Source organism: Manis javanica, chromosome 1, assembly GCF_040802235.1.
Source record: "Manis javanica isolate MJ-LG chromosome 1, MJ_LKY, whole genome shotgun sequence".
NCBI lineage: Eukaryota > Metazoa > Chordata > Mammalia > Pholidota > Manidae > Manis > Manis javanica.
Window position 1 is genome coordinate 5,305,476 of NC_133156.1, and position 8,270 is coordinate 5,313,745.

The window sequence follows — 8,270 nt, forward strand, 5'->3', positions numbered from 1 at the left end:
TGTTTTTTTTACATGTTCATGAAGTTTGCTCCCTTCCAGTAGTCTAACCTATTTGCACTGTTTTCTAAATCTGAGTTAATGCTTTTCCAAGACTTAAGACTAAAGGAAATGTCAGGAATCATCAAAGCATTGATTGTGGTGGGATCCCAGACTCTGATACCTCCAAAAGTCTATTTCTTTCTTCAACAAGGGGGAGAACTAAGTCAAGGTTGATGTAAAAATCTTGGACACTACATTCCTTGTCATCATTTGTCAAAAAAATTATGATTTTCATTTTGGTATCATAAACTTAGAGCTGTCATTTACTCATTAATTATAAAATTTTGTTAAATTTCAAGAGACATATTTAGATTTTTTATATATTATCTAGAGAGTTTAGCACCTTGTGTTGATTACCTGATTTAAGCTCATAAAAGTGTATTCGGTGAACTAGTGCTATTATGAACTCCATGCTCTTTGCAAAAATGGGTTTAGAGATCTGTGAGAAGTTATAACCTGAATAAGGGATGGTTCCTTCATGGTAGTTCTGTCAGGATGTATTCAGTTTTACCTCTGGGCACATGGTCTCCAGCCAGAGAGGATTTTGCCCCTGGGGATGTTTGGCCTTGTGTGAAGGGATGTACTAAACACCTACAGGCACAGGACAGTGCCCAACCCAAATGATCATCCTCCTGTAAATGCCAACACAAGATGAGAAACTGATTCTAGACCAGCACTTGTCCAATTTTAATGTGCTTGTGGGTCACCCCAGAAGTTAATTCAAACTCTGATCCTGATTCCATAAGTCCCAGTAGGTCCAAAGACCCTGCATTTACACGAGCTCCTGAGTGATGTCAGTGCTCTGGGTCCTGGTCTTTGGCTCCTTGAACATCAAGGCTGTGGCCCTGAGTCAGGTGTAGGTAGTGTTAAGTCTTCTCCACCAAAATTAATCTCTACATGTGATTGTTAAGGAAAATGGTATTCACTCATCCCAGAGGCTGTGATAAATTATGTGCTTGATTCCTTCATACAAGGCTCTTGAGTAACACCAAATAATATGCTCCTGAATAGACTGTAATAGGCAGAATAAGAGCCTCCAAAAGGTGTTCACATCCTAATCTCCAGAACCATTGAATATCTTATTTTTTTATAGTGAGGGAGGATTAAGGTTATCAGATGGAATAAGGCTGCTAATCAGCTGTCTTTACAGAAGTGTGATCATGCTGGTGGGTGGAAGGTAAGGACAATTGTCTGTAGACACTGAAGAGGAAAGCAGAAGAGTCACTGTCAAGTAGAGATTTGGAAATGTCAGACTGCTGGCTTTCAGGATGGAAGAAGGGCCACGAGCCAGGGAATGCAGGCGGCCTAGAGAAGCTGGAATAGGAAGGGAACAGAGACTGCCCTGAGCCTCAAGAAGTAACCCAGATCTGCAGACTTCCTGATCATAAACAAACAAGACCCCTTTCAGGCCCTGACCTCCAGAACTGTAAGAATATACATTTGCTTATTTTAAGCCACTAGCATGGTGATATTTTAGAGCTACAATAGGATTCTAGTACATTCATCCAATACAATTTTGTTTTAAGGAACTGAATTTAAGTCCCTCCATTCATCCATTTAGCTGTCATTGTGCAGGATATTTTGTGTTGAAGTTCCACTTAAAGTAAAAAAAGAAATCCAAAGTCAGTTTGGTCATATTTGGCACTAATAGTTGTTATTGAGAATTTCCCATGACAAAAACATATATGTGGTTCTGAATTTAAGACCTTTAAGGCATTAAGATAGGAAAAGTAAATCATGGAAATTTAGGTCACCCATTCTAAGACTTTGTGTCAAAATTTCTACACTCCTTTTCATGTTAATTCGAACCTTCCTTCTTTTCATTTCTTTCCAACATTCTCTCAAGGGGTTTTCAACATATTAATGAGATTATAAATGAGCCTGTGTGTGGGGATATTTGTGTGAATGTCCTTATTTGAAAGAAAAATACGTACAAATGTATGCACATATACATATACACACCTGTTACATTTGAACATTTTTTTGAAAGGTAATCAGCAAAGTATTTTCACACATTCCATTTACACCTCATAATATCATTGAAGGAAGAGTTGATTACCTATATTACCTTTATATATATGGGAATTGAAGTTCAGGGAGGTTAAATTACTTACAATCCATAACAGAGCTGCAAAAGTTTGCGTACTTTCTCAAATTACCTAAAAATATAAGCTCAATTTTTCAGTGGCTCTTCTGTTTCATCAAATTGTGCATTTAAAAATGTACTGCTTATTGTATGCATTACACTCTCAGAAATTAGTTAAAATGAGAAAAATCTAAAGGTGTGTGGCTCAGAGTAGGATCTAGAGCACAAGTAGCTGATCCGTAAACACGTATGGGGAATTCTCTTCTTACAGGGAAGAAAGCAAAGTTTCAAATATGGATATAGGAATAATGGAAGTAAGTCCATTCACATTTGATAAACTCATTTTTTTTTTCTGTAAGATAGATTAACTTACATATGTAAGTGGGCCATATATTGGATCATGGCTATGTATAAAAATACATGAACAGTGACTGACCATATATTCATATATTCAGACAGAAATGCACTCTAGCCACAAAGGCCACCATGGAATGGCTTTAGAAACACACTGTAGAAATAGCATGTGACTGAAGACCCACGAGGAGCCCAGTGGATGCCAGAGCGCCTTCCTGCCATACGGTCCATCTTTATGATAAAGGCATTCTGTGAACCCATTTGATGTCGGGATGAGGAGTCATGGAACAATAGCTGACTGATAGAGTGCTCTTAGTAAACAGAACGAAGGGCAATTGTAATACTCAGCTCCTCCTTACTTTGAGATTTTTTTCCTGATATTTTAACATTCTTGAGCATGTTATTCAAGTCTATTTCAGGTGAATATATTAAAAATAACTACCTGAAAGTTCTTTGCAGATACCTAGGAAAGGTAGAAGAACACACGTTTGTGTACAAAAATGGTGACCTTGTGTCACATGGCTGGATATGCGGACTCAGGTTCTTATGTGAGTCATTCTTCAACAATAAATATTGAAGATTCCCAAGAAAAATGGAGATGAAATCCATGATGTTGATATTGTACACTTACTGTCCCTTTAATGTTAAGATAACATTTAGAGGGGAGTTGGATTTTATTTAGAGGGAGGAATCATATTGGACAGCATCATCAAAAGTTTCAGAGCAGAAACAAGAAGAGAAATCAATGAAAAAGATAAGTATGCAAGTGATCCTTCACCTAATGAATATATCCTTTTACACGTAGACACCAGTATTCCATACATGAATGAGTACATACGTAGCGTAGAAAAGAGGTATTTTGAGTAGCAATTAAAAGTATAACTTCCCATTATGCTTCATCATATTTTAAAACTCTGGCTATAAGGCCAAATAATCAAATTTTTATTGAATTTGTGTATTCATGCAGACATCAGTAACAGACAAGGATGATAATCACTTGACACTTGTGGACAAGCTGAAAGAGAGCAAGTCCTACTGAAGAAAAACCACAGCGGCTGGGATGAAGCACGTGAGTGTGTTAAAGTGTGATGATTAGGAAGAGAAGTTAAGATAGTGACCTGCAAAAGAATGCCAGCACAGAACCTGAGGACAGTGGTCTCAGAATTTCCTCTATGATAAAATTACATAATTTGCTTGGTCATCATGTGAATTGTTTTTTACTACAGTGGTACACTGCATAACAACGAATGATTCTCATAAAAAAAGCAAAAGAAAAATTTGGTATAAGTCATTTGAGAGAAAATTATTCAAGAAAAATCCATGTTGTCTCATTAGATAAATGGAAATCACCAAATATTTCAGATCCATAGTTAGAAATAAATTTGTGAAAGTAAGAAAACAATGAAGGGAAAAATGGATATCAGAGAGAGCAAAAAGCTAATAAAGTCACTTACATAAGTTGAGTAAACAAGTTAAATAAATGGAAATTCCAGGACATACATAGAAGAAACACTACTACATTCAGTCAATCAAACAATCACAATTTCTGACTCTGAGGTTTTGACCCCAGCAACCATGGGTACTTCTCCAGTTTTATGGCTTTTGGCCTGGAACTGATGAGATTCTATGAATGGAGGAAAATATCTTATAGTACGAGCACAGGATGCCAGCAAGGGGACCCCCAGCCAGCAGCGCTGATGAATGTATATCACCATGTCATTAAGAAAGTTGTCAGGACAGACCAGTTGGAGCATCTGATTGAGTTCACAGAAAAAGTGGGGTATTTCCAAGTCAGTACAGAAGGACAGACCCAACACCATTAAGCTGGGTTTTTTTTGTATTATTAGTGTACAATTACATGAACAACATTATGGTTACTAGACTTCCCCTATTATCAAGTCTCCACCACATACAGTCACTGTCCATCCATGTAGTAAGATGCTTTAGAATCAGTACTTGTCTTCTCTGTGTTATACTGCCTTCCCCGTGTTACCATTAAGCTTTTAAAAATGAATTCAGGAACCTTATGATCCAGGACACCAGAACCAGCAATCTGCAGAGCTGGACATTCATGATGACAGTGTAGTGCAGAAGGTGGCAGATGGCCACATACTGGTCATAGTCTATCACTGTCAGGAAGAAATCTCACAGACTTGCAAAGAGTATGAAACATACATCTGGCTTGTGCACCCTGCATAGGTCATGACTTTGCTCTGGGTCTGGATGCTCAGCAGCATCTTGGGGATGGTGGTGGAGAAGAAGCAGGTGTCCACAAAGGACAGGCCAGAGAGGAAGAAGTACATGGGTGTGTGCAGATGGGAGTCTGAGCTGACAGCCAAGATGAAGAGCAGGTTCCCAAACACAGTGACCAGGGACATGGAGAGCAAAACCCCAATATGAGGAACTTCAGTTCTGATTCCTCCAAAATTCTCAAAATAAGAAATCCTTAAATTCTGTGTCATTCCCTGAGTCTATGTGTTAGAGATGACTCAGGAAGTAGAAAAAAGAAATGACTAATTGTCACATAAGGAAGCATTATTAACCTAGAATAAGTGCTGATTGCTATTTTAGACTTAAGAAATTAATCTCCATAATTGATGTATTCTCTGTTGCCCTCTGGGCCCCCCAGTACCATTTCTATAGGAATTCCTTTTCCACTGTTAACCTATTCCTCAAACATAATGTGTGCTAATGTTTTATTGAGAACACTTTTCATGAATTTGTGAAATAGATATTAAATACAGACCATGTTCCAGGCACTGTGAAGAGTATAAAATTCTGAAAAACAGAAGTTCCTACGATGTAATGCTGAAGGAGAAAAGAAATAAAACAATAATATAACATATTAGATGGTGCACATGCTATGAAGGAAAAATAATGCATGTATAAAGGAGAGTGGATGGGGTATTTTTTTGTGGGGAGTTGAACAAGGAACTGCAGAGAGGTGACAGGTTAACAGACACCTCAAAGAAGAATGAGCAGGAGACAATATTATCTTGGTAAGTGTGTGCCTGGGAGAAGGAATAGACAGTGCAAAGGTCCTGAGGAAGGTGGTTGTCTTAGAAACAGTCTCCTGGTGTGTATTTCCATGGTCTCCCTCCCTCTCACACAATTTAGGCTCTAAGTGGTGGATACTACTTAATCTGCTCCAATCTAGTATGCACCCCCTAAAGAATTTAGAAACGGTACCCAGAAATTGCTATCATAAACTTCCATGGACAAATAAACTTGGAGTTCCAGTTGGTATATCCATTTTCTGCCCTGCATTTAAGGACACCTAAACAATGTATTCTATACATATAGAGGGAAACAGAGGAATGAAATGAACCTGGGGAAGAAAAAACTAATAAGCTCAGGTGGTCCCTGAGAGACTGTGAGGAAGGAAATGCATCCTTAGTTCTGGCAGTATCTCAACCCTGATCACATCCCATTCATGCCACACAAATAAAAAAAGGATAAAATATGAATTCATCCAAATGATGAAAGTCATAATTTTTTAGTGTGAAACACTTTACATATTGACCACTCCAAGTGAAAACTGAGCAAAGGAAATAAACCACTCATTCACAAAAGGACATACACAAAGCACAACAAAAGCTGGCTATTTTAAATATCAAACAGTAGAAGATTTATTTGTTTTGGTGCCCATTCTATATTTATTTGACCAGTTGGTCTTTCTATGGTTGGATAGCTGATGAGGTGAGTCACTTTCTCACTTCCCTTACAGTGAATCTTTTCTTCATTTGTGTTGTAATTTGGGATTTGATCTCATTTGTGACCAACAGAGTGGGCACACTGTGGCACATGCCATGAGATTTCATCATTTCAACTGAATAATTTTCTTCATATGATTTATTCCTGAGTGCTTTATGTCATGCAAATATTTGTCTCATTTTTAAAAATTACTTAAAAATTTTTTGTTAAAGTATAGTAAACATGGAATATCAGATTGATTTGAGGCATACAGCGTAGTCATTCAACACTCATATACTTTACTATATGCTCACCACAGTAAGTGTAGTTAACATTTGTCACCACAACAAATATTTACATTATGACTATATTCCTTATGCTGTACTTCTCAAGTAAACTGGTATAGCCGCTATGGAAAATAGTATGGAGGTTTCTCCAAAAATTAAACTTAGACATATCATATGATCCAGAAGTTCCACTTCTGGGAATTTATATAAAGGAAACAAAATCACTACTTGAAAAAGATATATGCACCCCTATGTTAATTGAAGCATTATTTATAATAACCAAGAAATGGAAACAAGCTAAGTGCCTATAGATAAAATAATGGATGAAGAAGATGTGGTACATATATGCAATGAAATATTGCTCAGTTATAGAAAAGAAAGAAATTTTGCCATTGGTGATAACATGAATGAACCTAGAGGGTGTTATGCTAAGTGAAATAAGTCAGAAAGAGAAAGGCAAACACCATGTAATTTCATTAATATGTGGAATGTTAAAAACAAAACAAGGAAAAAAGAAAGACTAATAAACACGGAGAACAGACTGATGGTTACATAGGGAAGGGGTTGGGAGGTTGGGTGACACAGGTGAAGGAGATAAAGAGGCACAAACTTATAAAAAATTCATCACTGGGGTAGAGCTACAACACAGGGAATATAGTCAACAATGTTTAAATTTCTCTGTTGACAGATGATAACAATGCTTATGGCAGCAAAAATTTCACAATATATATAATTGTTGAATCACAATTTTATACATCTGAAACAATAGAACAATTTATATCAACTATACTTCAAATGAAGTAAATGGCTAACTACCTCACAAAAGTATATGCAGGTCAGGGAGAGGTGAGGAGGATAAAGGAACACAATAATTCAAATCACAACATAAGTCGGTGACAGGGGCAGTAGTACAGCATGGACAATATAGTCAGTGGGTGAGGATTTGATAATACAGGTAACTGCTGAACCACATGTTGTACATTTGCAACCAATACAAGATTGTATATCAATGATACTTTAATTTTAAGAAGTATATATCTTCACACCCAATGAAATAATTATAAATTAATGTTCATTGACATACCCCTTTTAACCTATCAAATATATTTTACCATGTGAATACCAAGAATGAAACAAGATACTGTGGAATTTATGTCTCACTCACTACTGTTGCAAGGAATATATTCGCAAGCATTCCTTGGTCTGGATCTTTCTCATCAAGATGGTGACAGTCAAGTATGCTCCATCTTAAAAATTAAAAGAAATATCCTCACTTCACTGTGTATCTCCTCACAGCTGACTATCCACTTGACACCTTGCATTAAAAGGACCCTTGGACTTATGTTCCACTACAAATTAACTGTCAAATGACACTTGCTTTGTGAGCTCAATGTTTCTGTCTCTTTTGGCATCCTAAATAATTACATTACTTTATTAAACAAGCAAGAAAACCAGCACAATCATCTCTGGGCTTGGGACTAGGCTGCACTGGCTCTCAGGTGACAACAAGTGGCATTTGTTCTTGGCTTTGCTTCTCTCTGACCCTTTCCTGCCAGGTCTGCTGGGCTCTCAGACTCACCTGGAAGAGCTCTCTGAGGAAGGTCTCCTGTGGAAGTCAGGATTCCTCCGTGGATGGCTGATGATGGAGACTGAAGCTTTGTCCCCAGGTAAGACAGCAGGAAGGAGCCATGCTTTGGCGCCCCAGCCAGACTGAGGACTCTCCAAAAGCACAACCAGGTCCTGTGCAGCCCAAGGTGGCACATGCGGAGGGACTGCAGCAGAGGAGGCATTTACAGGCCGTGGCCTGCTCA

General features: G+C 37.7%; 1 long non-coding RNA gene and 1 pseudogene across 1 annotated transcript; one reads left to right on the forward strand and one right to left on the reverse strand.

Annotated features, from left to right (window-relative positions):
• Positions 1 to 1,070: 1,070 nt before the first annotated feature.
• On the forward strand, positions 1,071 to 3,624 carry LOC140846173 (uncharacterized). Its single transcript, XR_012125087.1, has 3 exons — positions 1,071 to 1,465; positions 2,397 to 2,439; positions 3,447 to 3,624. It is a non-coding gene; the product is annotated as an uncharacterized lncRNA (long non-coding RNA).
• Positions 3,625 to 4,072: 448 nt separating this feature from the next.
• LOC140849215 (olfactory receptor 7A17-like) lies at positions 4,073 to 4,941 on the reverse strand (annotated as a pseudogene).
• Positions 4,942 to 8,270: the final 3,329 nt, after the last annotated feature.